The sequence below is a fragment of the Aotus nancymaae genome, unplaced genomic scaffold (assembly GCF_030222135.1).
Source record: "Aotus nancymaae isolate 86718 unplaced genomic scaffold, 86718_ANA_hifiasm-v0.15.2.pri h1tg000002l, whole genome shotgun sequence".
Lineage (NCBI taxonomy): Eukaryota > Metazoa > Chordata > Mammalia > Primates > Aotidae > Aotus > Aotus nancymaae.
Window position 1 is genome coordinate 57,367,132 of NW_026988413.1, and position 14,760 is coordinate 57,381,891.

General features: G+C 36.6%; 1 protein-coding gene and 1 pseudogene across 6 annotated transcripts in view; one reads left to right on the plus strand and one right to left on the minus strand.

The window, feature by feature from the left end:
• The window catches only part of MAGI2 (membrane associated guanylate kinase, WW and PDZ domain containing 2), a 1,459,815-nt gene that overhangs the window by 1,106,948 nt on the left and 338,107 nt on the right, over nt 1-14,760 (minus strand). The gene's annotated exons all lie outside the window — the stretch shown is intronic.
• On the plus strand, nt 12,522-13,778 carry LOC135270613 (heterogeneous nuclear ribonucleoprotein A1-like; annotated as a pseudogene).

Sequence of the window (14,760 nt, forward strand, 5' to 3'; positions counted from 1 at the left end):
CTCTGGCCAGTAGTACTCCATGCTGTGTCAGAATTCCAAGCATCTCTTAATACACAACACATAGATGTATAGTAATTCATAATCTATGATTACAGATTGTAGTAACTAACATTCTGTAATTATACATTATTTTTAGTAGAAAAGGGCCTCATGGATCATCTTCCAGCCTACATCTCTGATTGTCAGCAAATAGTTATCTTGAAAAAAATCTCAGCACCACAGCAATATGATTCCATTGCCCTTGTTTCATTTTGGGGCAACCACTTGCAAATACATATATTCAACCAAGTGAAAGTCTGTCTCTGAAACATCTAACTGTTAGTCTCCTGGTTTGCCCTCAGGAGTTATGCAGGCTAAATTGACCCCCTCTTTCTTTATATCAGTAGTTTTAATTAGATACACCTCAACTTCTCCAGTCTCTTTAACTATAATGAATATGAAATGATTTTCCTTCTCTGCAGGCTTATTTAAATGTGGAACATTCTACTGCTAGGATTGTCTGCTAAGTGCAGATGTCAATTAAAAAACTACTCCACGACTATTGCTATAATTCAGATCACACCACTCTTCTTACCATCTACGTCACACAATTTGCCCACATTAAGTCTGTGCTCATATGGCTCTAAAATGCATACTTTTATGTTTCTCTCTCTTAAATGTCATTTTGTTTGTATTTGTCAGCCCACAATTAAGGCCCTTTAAAATTATAGGAGTTCTTTGCATGATAGGGCAGGATTATAAAAAATGAATGATGAAACTGTGCACAGTAATCTTAATAATCCATGGGAAACAATGCAATAGTCCTACGACCTTTAAATTTTTTTGTCAAAACATTAAAAACTTGCTATTGTCAGATATAAATAGAAATGTATAAGAAAATGAAAGATAATGAAACTAATATTTATTTAGTACATAAACTTTAAACATTGGGAACATTGAGAATAAAAAAAAATAAGTAAAAACCTTAACTTGAACAGCTCTTGCCTTCCTTTAGTATAATTGACAATACAGAGTTATCGTCTATCCTTTGGCAGACTGTCATACAGACTAAGTTTGGATCTGCTTCCAACATTTTATCTTTTGTGCTTTCAATGTTGTGAAATATCTCTGAGAATTCCTTTAAAATGAAGTATTTGTCAGTATCACTTCCTCAGAGGTGTCATCCTTTTTGTCACTTTCCTTGTCAGTAAGTTCACCTTCATTAAGTTTTCGTGGCTGCATATTAGAGTCTCCAACAGTAGTAGTGCCAGCATTCCCATTGTGAGCTATTCCTTTCATAACTCCATTTATGTTTGATTTAAATTTCACTTCCGGCACTATTATTCATCATTTACTTGGTGCATTTTCATTTTTGTTGGTTATGCTCTCTGATTACCCATTTTCATGTATTGTCACACAGGTTTATCACCGAGAGACAAGAAGGCAACACAAGTTTTGCTATCTGTACTTGAACTGAATAACAGGTGCAGAGTGATCAATCACTGGCAGACTTTGAAAGACATGATACGATTGGTCACTGATCAAGATGTTCCTCTGTTATTTACTTAGTGATTTGTGAACTGAAGAGCTACTAGCAGGGTTTGTACTTTGCGCAGTTAGTCACATCTCATACAGCATGATAACGTGAACTGTGTTCTTGAGCAACCAGTTCTATTTAACTAAACCATGGTAACTGCAATTTTTCACATTGTGCCAAGTAAAAATTGCATGCATTCTGCTCCCCAGGGCAGTGCTAATAATAATCTCCTTTTACTACACACACACACATACACACACACACATACACACACACACATTCCTTTCAACCTTCCCTCATCACAGAACTTACATTTATGTCAGCCTTGACTATTTCTATCTTGAATAGTCTTACCTTTCAGAGGCCTTGACCATGAAACAGTATATGTCTTTTTCTGAATCATTTGAGTAGTTTGATTTTCTAATGTGTAAGCTTCAGGTAAACATGCATTCCTTCCATCAGAGAACTTACCTTTATGTCAGACTTGACTACTTTTATTTTGAATAGTCTTACCTTTCAGAGGCCTTGACCATGAAACAGTATATGTCTTTTTCTGAATCATTTGAGCAATTTGATTTTCTAATGTGTAAGGTTCAGGTATTACGTGCATTCCTTGTTTTTACATAGGGTTTGTTCACAGGTAGTTGTGTTTATTTTATTAGCAAGCATGTAGAGTCATCTAAACTCAGATTGCCATTCTAGATTTCCTGCTTCAGTAAAAATGGAGTCTGACATCAAACCTGCTCAGGCTTCTCCATGTTAACTGTTACTGAAGACTCTAATAGCCTGCATTTCACCCTGTATTTAATAGAGTCACCTAGGGATTACCTGTCTTTTCCTTATTGTCTTAGATTAGAACACTTTCCTCCTTGTCTTGCAGTTTGATCTCTTGAATGGATATTGAACCAGACTCCAAAATGCCAGCTGAATGGTACGGGTTTACCAAGAGTCAAAGTGGCAGATGTCTCATGATCAATATCCCTGAACTACAACACAAAGTTACAGTGGTGCCCCCTGGTTTTAACAGAGCAGGTTTTCAGAAGCTGAAATTAGAAGGGATCTGTGAACTGTGGCAAGTTTTAATTTAATCATTTTGTCTGCTTAAAAAATACCCCTATTTGAGAGAGAAACAACAGTTCTCTGCCACAGCTTCTACCACGATCAAGTGAATATCATAATGTAATCAAATCTACCAACATTCTGTAAACATCCTTGATTGTCACTTTAAGTTATTACAGGACACACAGAGCCCCCCCATTACCAAGAAAAGAGTCTAGGTACTCATGAGACATACCATTTGGATTTTTATGATCTATTGCAAGTAACCACAGAAAATACTCTCATTTTGAGCTGAGTTAAGTAATTATCCTAACTACCACACTGCTTGTTAGTGGCAAAGTCAAGTCTGGAGCCCAGGTCTGCTACCTCCCATTCCAGTAATCTGTTCTCATTATTTTAAATATTGCTTTCAGGTTTGTCAACAGTAGCTACTTTGTCTAAACTGTTGTTTTGTTGATATATGGGTCTTTTCTTCCCTGAAGGCATCTTAATTGCTTCCTGCTTTTATTAACTTGGTGTACATGACTTTCATCAAAGCAATGAGGTATGTAAACCATTGCCCTGCTCTCCAGAAAGCCAGGACGAGGGCAGCTCTATTTTGAATCTGCCTTGGCAATGCTGAATGTGCAAGAAGACTAGGGAAGGAAGGACAGGCTTGCGTCTGCTCCCGAAATGTTCATTACCTTTGCAATAGAACTCCTGGGCCAGAAAACCCATCTACCTTAAGAAAAAAACTTTAGAAATATATTTCACAGATAGATGCTTTGGGGCCAGAGAAAGGGAAAAGAATATTTACAGGTGAAATTCAAACTCATGACAGAGAAGATAAACTCTAAAGTCATATTCACATTATCAAAGGAAAATTTAAATCAGAAATTCAACATTTAGCATTATTTTTCTATATGATTTAATTATTGTCTGAAATAGAAGGTGCTCTATTCTTTAGTCACAAGCCTATCAATTCATTTACTGTCTTAAATTAATTGTTAGAAGATATAGTTAGAATTTTACTTATAAAATAACAGTACCTTGTCGTTAACTTCATTATCCTCAAAAAAATCTGCTTCTATCTGGTGGCAGCATTTCCTGAGGGTACTCAGTTGGCAAACTTAGCCAGACTTAATCAACTGGCTGTGAACTGTCAGGTAATTTCCTTAAAATTAAGCATGATGAATAACCATCTCATGTATGGTCTGTTCTGAGCTTAGTTACTGAAATAAAAATAGACTCTTCATAGATTTTTTTAGTCCAAATTTTACTAAACTCATTTAGACTGAATTTTACAAAACATGGAATAAATTTTATGAGGATTCTAAGCAGTATAGCCATTATGGATATTAAAATTTATTTAAAATATATCTGCATTATTCTAAAAGTTAAAATTTTTTTGTTTGTTTGTTTAGAAACATTACTGGAAAGTCAACAAGCATCTACTTGCAGGACTTAACATAAAACACCATTTTCCAGACTGTCTTCTAGACTCTCCTATCCCGAATTATTCTGCACCCCATAAGCAAGGGACATTTTCTACAGAACCACTCAGGCGCAAGGCAGATAAGAGGTTGAGGCTAAAGGAATCCAAGACTAAAACCAGCTGCTGCAGATGAAGTAGATGAAGAGAACAGACTGGGGGAGCTAATGATTGTAGGGACCCTCATATTTTCCATCTAAATTTTTCATGTTTTAGTTATCATTTGATTCTCTTCACCTATTTGGAAATAGATATTCAGCTTCTCTTTTCTTTCTTACAGGGTTCCCTTAGTTAAAAGTGGGTAAGGCTCATCATCTCACCCCCTTAGCAGAATATACAGGGTCCATCATATTATTGGACCCTCTAGCACATGCTGCTTACACTTGTTATGGTGAAGCCTGTGCATCAGCAAGCCAGGGAATGTGCTATCTCCATTTCCTATTTCATAGGCTATTACTCATACTTTTAAGTATCAGCAAACTTTTCTGTTAAACTTTCAGGGTCCTTCCTGGAAATCCTATTGCTCCTTTCTCTAGGGTACCATGGCATGTTGCTCACACAGCTCTGCTAGGACTTATCACCTTGCCATAATTACCTACTGCTCCGTTAGACTATGCACACCTTCACCTCAGTATCTCAGTGATATGATTTGGATACCCGTCCCCTCCAAATCTCATGTTGAAATGCGACTCTCAATATTGGAGGTGGGGCTGGTGGGAGGGGATTGGATCATGGGGGCAGATCCCTCATGAAGGGTTTAGCAACATCACCTTGGTGATAAATAAGTTCTTGCTCAGTTCCTCCACCCAACATCTGGTTGTTTAAGAATCTGTTTCTGATCCGTTTTTTTTTTTTCTCTCTCTCTCTCTCTCTCTGGTTGTTTAAGAATCTGTTTCTGATCCGTTTTCTCTCTCTCTCTCTCTCTCTCATTCCAGCTCTCACCGTGTGATACACTGGCTCCCCCTTCAGCCTCCACCATGATTGTAAGCTTCCTGAGGCCCTCAGCAGAAACAGACGCCAACACTGTGCTGCCTGGGCAGACTGCGGAGCCATGAGCTAGTTAAAGCTTTTTTCTTTATAAATGACTTAGCCTCCAGTATTCATAACAACACAAAAATGGGCTAATACACCAGGCACCAGAGTAATGACCATCTTGTAAGAAACTAACTCAAAGAACATTTGTTGAATGAAAGAGCAAGTGCACATATGACTTTAAAAATAAAAAAGATGTTTAAATCAAATAATTTAAACATATATAAAGGCTTAATTGCTTCTATCTTAGAGTGTTTAATGGAAATTTAAAATTTTCTTCAACTAATAGATAGTTGTTAAATTCTGCCAAGTAGAAACCCATTAAGGAAATCAATGAACTCAACTATTTTTGCTGTAATATTTTAATATGAAGCTAAAGATTAGAGTTAGATCAAAACCTTTCAGTAGAATATTTACTTCTCAATAGCACTTGGATGTAATTCACTTTTAAACAAATTACATTAAGTATTAATTTGTAGGAAAAATACTGACACTGTTGGCATGTGATCAAAATCATAATATGATTTTTAATTAAGGACCACTGCAAAGGTAATCCTAAACAGTCTGAACTAGTAAACAGTTTTGCAACTTCGTATTTCATTTTTGTTATTTATTTCACAAATGGTATAAAGTCTTCTACAAACTGTATATTTTTAGATGTTTTTAGTATTCATTATAATTGCTAGAAACACCATATTTCCCAGAAAACAAAGTTCAGTTTTTATTCATATGCAGAAAATATTACTACACCATAATTTTTCTCTTCTTCTCTTTCAAATGGCTGGTGCTAACTTACACAGGTACTTTGAAAAGAAAAAACAAATGGTTCCATTCTGATGAATATATCGCTACAGAAGCTTCGCTAACTTCCCTTCCTGGCATATTTAACAACAATCCTATAGGGTATAGAGAGTAGTTAGTGGGGTGTATACACATGACTGTAAAACCCTGAAACACGTGATAAATTTCTAAACATGAGCCGTAACTCTTACTTAGAGTCAGTAATGTCTCATGGCCATATTCAACTATTGACAGTTGTATGCAAGTGATAGGTGTTCACGATTGTAACCTCACAGAAACCTGCCCTAACTTTGAAAATACTGATGCCAAATAAGAAAACAGGAACTTAGCTTTATTAAATGCAATGCAAGTTCATACACTGAAATAAAATATGACATAGCCTGACTACCAAACTCAGTTACTTGTATAACCTTGGCTAAGAAAAATGGTCCCTCTGTGTTTTCACCTCCTTGGGCTGCCCAGGACAGCCCTGATTTATGTCTCTTGTTCTGGTGTAATTATTAGTAGAGCTCCTTTGCACTTGCAAACATGTCGCTGTTTAGGTGTACACTTTCTGGTCAGTTAGTCATCTTCCTTGTAAATAGAGCACTTGACTCTAGAAATAATGTAGTACAGGAGGAGGAAGGAAATACTAGCTTAGTTATTTATGTCAAGTATATATTTTTGCTGAATGTCATGGCCAGATTTGGCAATCAACATACAGTTGAACCCCATTGCTTTTCGTAGAAAGCTAGTCATTACTTTAACCTTAGCTTTACTTAAACTTCCAATACATGGCTACTACACTTTTTAACTTAATCAGCATATTTGGGGGGAATAAATAATTTACAGATCTCTGAGTATTTCAAAGCAGAAAAATCTGGTGATAGCTTTCAGCTGTTTATATAGCATTCTAAATTATGCTGTTTAAAATGAAAATTTACTTTGTAAGTTCTGTCTCAGAAATTCAAGGCATTTTCTCGGTTCTTTCCCTAGAAGTGCTACATTTCATTTTGCACTGCTCATACCTCTCCTCACCTTCTCCCAGATTCCATCAGCCCATCATTACTCCCCCAAGCAGCTTCTAAACTGGCTTCAGGACATCACTGTTTCTTTATATATACCAATTAAGAAAGGGACTTGAGGACTGATGGATATCAAAGGAAGATGATTTATTCTTCTTCAAAGATTGTTTTACATGTTGAATTGTCTCACAAATTAGAAATGGTAGATTCAATTAAGTAGAAGTCTTTAGACAGAAGTTGAAATGATGTATTCTCCTGGCAGTGAGTGTAATTTCAAGTGGTAACAGAGTTTCAGTTCTAAATGTTTTTACTTGCTTTATTTCTCCCATAAAATACATAAATACATAGATTCACTGGGTATAAATTTAATTGGCATAAATTTACTTGGGGAGAAATCAGCGAAGTAATTTCCCTGTCTGTTTCACATAATAATTTGCATAGTTAACCAGTAGTGACCTCTTCCTTTTAACAAATAAGTTGTACTTCATAACCTGAATTTATTATTTGTAGGGAATGTGAGCTTAAATTATTTTCCAGGACATGTTTCAAAGCAACAGCATTTCAAAGCAACAGTACGAATCAAGTGTTTTTAAACACTATACGTGCAGAGCAGAAATAACAAATATATAGTTGTGTCTTATCAGCCATGCCCTTGAAAAAGAGGAATGAATACCATTTGCCTGAATGATCTGTTTGGCCAAGATTGTAAGTTTGTTCAGATGAATCAATCCAGTCTAAAAAATTGAAAAATGTATTAAATGGATGAAAAGTAAAACACATGAAACTCATGAAAACTGAAGTTATCAAGCTTTCTTTTTGTTAAGTGACAGAACGTTTTCAGTAAATGAAATACTAGTTGGAAACCTAGATGTTATCTCCATATAAAGGAGGAGATGCTTTAGAAAGAAAGGGAGGAGAGGAGCAGGAGCTTCAATCCCAATGCTCATCCCTCCCTCTCATTCCTTAATATTGTACTGCTTTCTACAGGGTTAAGGGAACATCAAAGGGAAGGGCAAGAAAGAAGAGAACTTGGCTCAAGTATCTACAGTATGTTATTTCTAATGTATTCTGGTGTGAGGAAACAAAAAGATTGCTTTCTTTAAAAGGCTAGGGTTTCAAAAAATAAAATCTGCAGCTGCTAAACATAGATAGTAAAAAAAACTCTCTGATTAAGAGCATTAACGATAAGGTAAGTGTTGCCCTGAGTCATTATTTTTTTCTGATTTATATGTTTAAATTCAAATGAGTTCAAATTAGACATTAACTGATAGCAAGTTTGTTTGTTTCTAAATATAGTGACTCAACTAATTTTGAGCAGATCTTACATTATCTGTGCTAACAGGTGCATAGAAGAGAAAATGAAAAGGATTGAGCAACACTTTCGGAACATCTGGAGAAGATATTTAACTTGTATTCCTCACAGAGTAGTCTGATTGCCTTTTCATCTTCATTTACAATTTTTATTATGATCTTTTTGTATAAAAGTCATGTATGAAACACACCTGTTTAAAGCTATGTTACATATGGAATATTTAAAATTGGCAACTTCCAGTGATGATATTCATTGCAAAGATTATACATATTGAAGAGGGTTCATTAAGAATTTGTAAATACATTTTCAATGGGAATGATATGCAAGATGGAAATACTGAAGTTACTATAAGAGGGCCTTAATGATGCTTTGTCCCTTTTAATATTATTAATATTGATTCATACAATGTAAACATTCCTAAATCAACTAAAAATAAACCCTTTATATATATACACATAAATTAGTCCTTGTACTACAAATATGTGGTCTGCTTGGGAAATATTTTAAATAAGCCACTATAATTCTGGAAATAGATCTCTCATAAGCTAGGTCCTAATCTATTTAAAAAAGCATGGTGAATGTAGCAGATGTTTGAAGAGTCTAACAAGTAGAAGATGAGAGGAAGGACCACTATAAGTAGGAACTCAGGGTTTTTGATACTTGAATGACTCATTTGGTGGTTGTTACTAATTTTATTTAAATACTAGGGTTCTATATATGGTATTGTAATGTTTATATTATGTAATTGTGGGGGACTCCACTGATGCCTCACTTTTCTCACCAAAGTATAAAAGTCCAAACTCCTTCTCTCCCATTTATATATACTTCACTGGATTTTACATTACAAAGTAAAGGAGGCTACAAACATTCTCCAGATGAATTTCTTCTGCTTATATAAACTTAGGGTTGCCAGAAGAATGGCAGGATGCTTAAATATGTTAGTTGCAGTTGACAGCATTTCTGCCAAGAAAATCAGAAACATACTAATAAGGATAAATACTAGGATACTTCCCCCACATTTCTTCTATAACATTTGCTTTTAATGTCAATTAGTAAAGCAAAAAATACATGCTAATAAGAGAGTAACAGAACCAAGGAAACAGTTTATTAAATACTAGATAATAATCTAACTGACCTCCAGAACATAACCTATAAAGTTATCAGTGAAATTAGAATGAAAAACAGATCCCTAACATGGAGAAAAGCTAAATTCATTATGACTTCAAAAGTAAGCCATTCAGTGAACTTTTGAGACCCCATCCTTCTAAAAGCCTTCTCCCTTTAGTTTCTTGTATGGTTTGCCTAGGTTCTACATCCTTTCTGTTTTCCAGCAGGAAGTGAATTCAGTGCTCAGAACCTTTATTTTGCTTCTGTTTTTTTAAAAAAAAGTTTACTCAATTCTTCCGTTACCCTTCCATCATCTCCTTCTGTCCTAAGTAGCATTTCAGAGCCAATAATCCCCACATTCAACTTTCTGCCTTATGTATCATCCCATGGTAAATTCCACTGGGATGATCCGCAGGTACCGTATCACAAATACATTAACATGAACTCATCTTGCCCTAAGCAACATCTCCTTTATCCAATATTCTTTTGCCAATGCCATGTTTTTAGGTTACAGATCTTGCAATAATCTTTGATGGTTACCTCTTTCAATACTCATAAATTTTCTTTATATTAAAAATACTAATGAAAGTTTTTCCTTTCTGTTTCATTCTAGTCACCGTGACCTCTAAGCTCTCATTAGTGACCCTTTGATTCCTGTTTCTCCTTATGCTACTTAATCCTACTGAAAGAAAATGACATATTGACCCCATAACTTACTTATTCCAGAAAGTTCAACTGTTTTCTAATATCTTTCCTGAGAAGTTCATGTTCTAATAATATAAAGTCATCCTACTTTCTCTTTCATACTTCAAAAGTTGGTATTCAGTAGTTATATCACTTTGTATTCCCCTGGTACTTAAGAAGAGATCACTGTGTATAATTGATTTCTGCATATAAATGTAGATGTTTGATTTATCGTTATTGCTTTTCATCTTGCTGGAGTTGGTCTCATTGCTCCAGCCTATCAGGGTAATTTTGAATCTATACTAAATTCTCTGAGGCATTATTTATACCCCTCTGCCTTACCATCATTATATCAGATAAGCACAGAAGATATGTCTTCCTTTAAGTTTGCAAGGAAAACATGGAATGACCCAAAGCCAAGGCAAAAATTCTCAGCCATACCTCTACACACGTCTCTCCAATTGTCAGGCATTCATTAACACAATGACCAATTTTTAAACCAACCAACTAGGTTCACATAACTGTGACTACACAGGAAAAAATTGTCTTGGAAAACACTGTCAACTCTTAAAAATTAAGGTGCATAGATGTATAGGGTTATAGTGATCCACAGACCCAGAAACTTATTAAAAAGGAAATGAATCATTTCCCATTACACTTTTCAGTGGATACATGGAGTTTATCATATTATCTTCTTCATGCAAATAAACCAACTATATAAACACTTTCTGTTATATCTGGAGTTGATACAACTTTTGTTTCATATTTACTAGTGAGAAACAAAATCATTAAATATTTTGATTTTTTTTTTTTCCAAGATGGAGTTTCTCCCTTATTGCCTAGGCTGGAATGCGATGGTGTGATCTTGACTCACTGTGACCTCTGCTTCCTGAGTTCAAGCAATTCTCCCACCTCAGCCACTGCGACCTCTGCCTCCCAGGTTCAAGCAATACTCCTGCCTCAGCCTCCTGAATAGCTGGGATTACAGGCGCCCGCCACCATGCCTGGCTAATTTTTGTAATTTTAGTAGAGATAGGGTTTCCCCATGTTGGCCAGGGTGGTCTCAAACTCCTGACCTCCGGTGATCTGATATCTTACTTTTTAAAATAGAAATTAGTACATTAACAAAAGAGATAGGAGAGAGGATAGAGTCATTTGACTTTCTTCCTGAGCTGAAATGTTCATTAAGAAAAACAGAATGAAGGAAGCACCCACCAAGCAAAACTTCCCTATTTGTTCTTAAATGATTTGTGGAATGCTACTGCAAACTACTGTCTTCTAAAATAATATAAAATAGTGCCACAACTAATAAATATTCAAGAAATGAAGCCCTTTAATAACAACGTTCAGTGTATGAATGAAAACAGAAAGACCTTTATAGACTATAATAAGGAGAAATATGGGTTTTGAGACTTTACCTCAACAAATGGCTTCTCTTTGTCTCTATAGTTTTGAAGGGAAACAGGGCTAATGTGAAGTAAAATTTAAGGTATGAATCAAACAGATATGAGTTTAAATCTTGGCTCTGTCATTTACCAGCTGCATGAACTTGGTCCAACCACTTTTACTTCTCTATGCCTCAGTTTTCTCATTTGTAAGGAGGAGGATGATACCTACCCTATTGGCTTGCTGTGAATATTAAAAGAGATAATGCACACAAAGTGCTCATTTCATCATCTGTAACTTGGTAACTATTTATTTAATGGTCACTATTCTACTTGTTCTTTAGGTTTTTGTATTTATTGTTCACTCACAACTCACTGCACATTTTTTTCCAACTTTCTTTTTCACCCTGTGACCCCCTCACCTTTCACTGCCCCGTTGTTCTTCTCTCCAAATCTTGAAAATGGAGAAGCAGTAGATATGCTGCTCAATTTCGTAGATTATTTTATTAGCATTATGTTAGCGTGAGGGCATTTCTTACAATGAAATATTTGATTTAACACCTTCATTTCTAAAATCGGAATGAAAAGGTTTATCTCTAAAGAAATCATAAACACCAGAAAGCAAGTAAGAACGTATGAATCTAGCCAATATGTAGAAAGGCCATGATATCCTATGAGGTCTTTTGGTAAGTCTATTCCTAAAATAACATTTGTTTAATGTTTATACGAAAATTGCTTTGAAGGAGGAAAACAAGTTAATAATTAAAATACCTACCAATTATTGAACAGCTATGATGTGCCTGGGGTATGCTTTAACATATATCTTTAAAATATATTTCTCATGTACTCAAAGATATTATAAAAGTTATCCTCATTTTATACAGGAGAAAACTAAGGATTAGAAAAGTTAGTGATTTTATCTGAAGTAACAGAGCCAGATGAGGAAAGCAGGACTTGAATTTAGGTCTATGACTCCCAACTTCACACTGTTAATCATGGAATTATATAGTACTTTGATCTGTATCTTCTACAGAACCTGTTTCACAGAGCAAAAGAAAGCAGAAACTAATACTGACTGAGTGGCTACTGTCCCAGATATTATACATATGAAAATAGCTACTAACACCTATTGCCAGAAGTTACGGAGATAATGTTCCTTAGCTTACTGCTTTCTGCATCAGTGAAGTCTCTCTTCCTCCTACCATCATGTCTAAGTCTGTCTCCTAAAGAGCCTGAACAGCTGTGCGAACTCTTCGTCAGGTTGGGGGTTTAAGCTTTGAAACAACCCATGAGAGTCTGAGGATCCATTTTGAGCAATGGGGAATGCTCATGGACTGTGTTTTAATGGGAGATCCAAACACCAAACCCTCCAGGGGCTTTGGGTTTGTCACAAATGCCACTGTAGAGGAGGTGGATGCAGACATGTATGCCAGGCCACACAAGGTGGAGGGAAGAGTTGTGGAAGCAAAGAAGGCCATCTCAAGAGAAGGCTCTCAAAGATGAGGTACCCACCCAACTGTGAAACACATATTTGTAGGTGGCATTAAAGAGCACGCAGAAGCACATCACCTAAGAGACTATTTGGAACAGTGTGGGAAAATTAAAGTGGTTAAAAGTATGACTGACAGAGGCAGTGGTAAGAAAAGGGGCTTTAGTTTTGTAAATACTGACTATGGAGATTCTGTGGATAAGACTGTCATTCAGAAATACCATACTGTGAACGGCCACCACTGTGAAATAAGGAAAGCCCTCCCAAAACAAGAGATGGCTAGTGCTTCATTCAGCCAGAGGTTGGCAAGGTTCTGGAAACTTTAGTGGTGGTTGTTGAACTGGTTTCAGTGGGAATGACAACTTTGGCCATGGAGGAAACCTCAGGGGTTGTGGTGGCTTCACTGGGGATAGCTATGATGGATTTGGTAATGACGGTAGTTATAGAGGAGGCAGCCCTAGTTACTCTGGAGGAAGCAGACACTGTAGAAGTAGGAGACAGGGGTTACAGAAACCGGGGCAGTGGCTATGATGGGAGTGGCAGCTATAACAGCTGTATCTGTGGAGTAGACAGAAGTGACTCTGGTGGTGGTAGTAAAGGCAATTTTGGGGTAGTAGAAGCTATAATGATTTTCCAAATTACAACAATCAATCTTTAAATTGCGGACCCATGAAGGGAGGAAACTTGGGAGGCAGAAGCTCTGGCTTCTATGATGGCCAAGGCCAATACTTCGCCAAACCACAAAACCAAGTTGGCTGGGGCAGTTCCAATGGCAGCAGTAGCTATGGCAGTGCAGAAAGTTTTAATTCCTGCCAGGAAACAAAGCTTGGCAAAGAAGAGAGCCAGAGAAGTGACAGGGAAGTTACAGGTTACGAAGGATTTGTGGGGTCAACCAAGCATGTTGGTGCCAGTGCCTAGCTGCTACAAATAAGGCATGTTTTAGACAACACTCATATGCATAGGCAAAGAAACTTAAGAACTGTATTTGTGGCTAATTGTATAACATGTTATTTTAGTTTCTGTTCTATGAAAAGTATAAAGCATTCCAACAAAGGGTTTTAATATAGTTTTGTTTTTTCCTTTTTGCACCCATGCAGTTGACTGCTAAACATAATAGTGTGATCATAATGCTGGATAAATGTGTCTTAACAAAAAAAATAGAAAGGCCGATGCACTGGCTTATGCCTGTAATCCCAGCACTTTGGGAGGCTGTGGCAGGCGGATCACAAGATCAAGAGATCAAGACTGTCCTGACCAACATGGCAAAACCCCATCTCTACTAAAAATACAAAAATTAGTTGGACATGGTGGCATGTGCCTGTAATCCCAGCTACTTGGAAGGCTGAGACAGGAGAATTGCTTGAACCCAGGAGGCGGAGGTTGCAGTGAGCCGAGATTGCACCATTGTACTCCAGCCTGGCGACAGAGCAAGACTTCGTCTCAAAAAATAAATAAAATAAAAAAATAGAAGAAGATGGAGTCATGGGGAATAAAGCTTCACTTATCACAGAGCTCTCCACCCTTGTAGTAGGTAGACACTATTCCGTTTCCTCCTAGAATGCTTCCCAGCCTCCTGGTTGTATTCCTTTGGGAATTCTTTCCCATTTATATGGTTATGGTGGAACTGTGGATCAAGGTGTGTGTCCCATCCATGCCTCAAATGAGTTTGCATATAAGATAGTTGGGGCAATCAGAGTCTTTTCCAAGTCTGCTGGATGGGAACAACAGCTAAGGTTCTCTAACTCTTTTTTGCTAATAGGGTTAATGTGATGGGAGAATAAGGCCAACGAAGTGAGAGAAGCAGAGAAAAGTGGTGTCGAAGGAGGAGAGTGAGAGTGACAGAGCTATGGTACAGTATCTCCGACCTAAAGCCAGGGACTTACAAATTCTCTTTTAAATT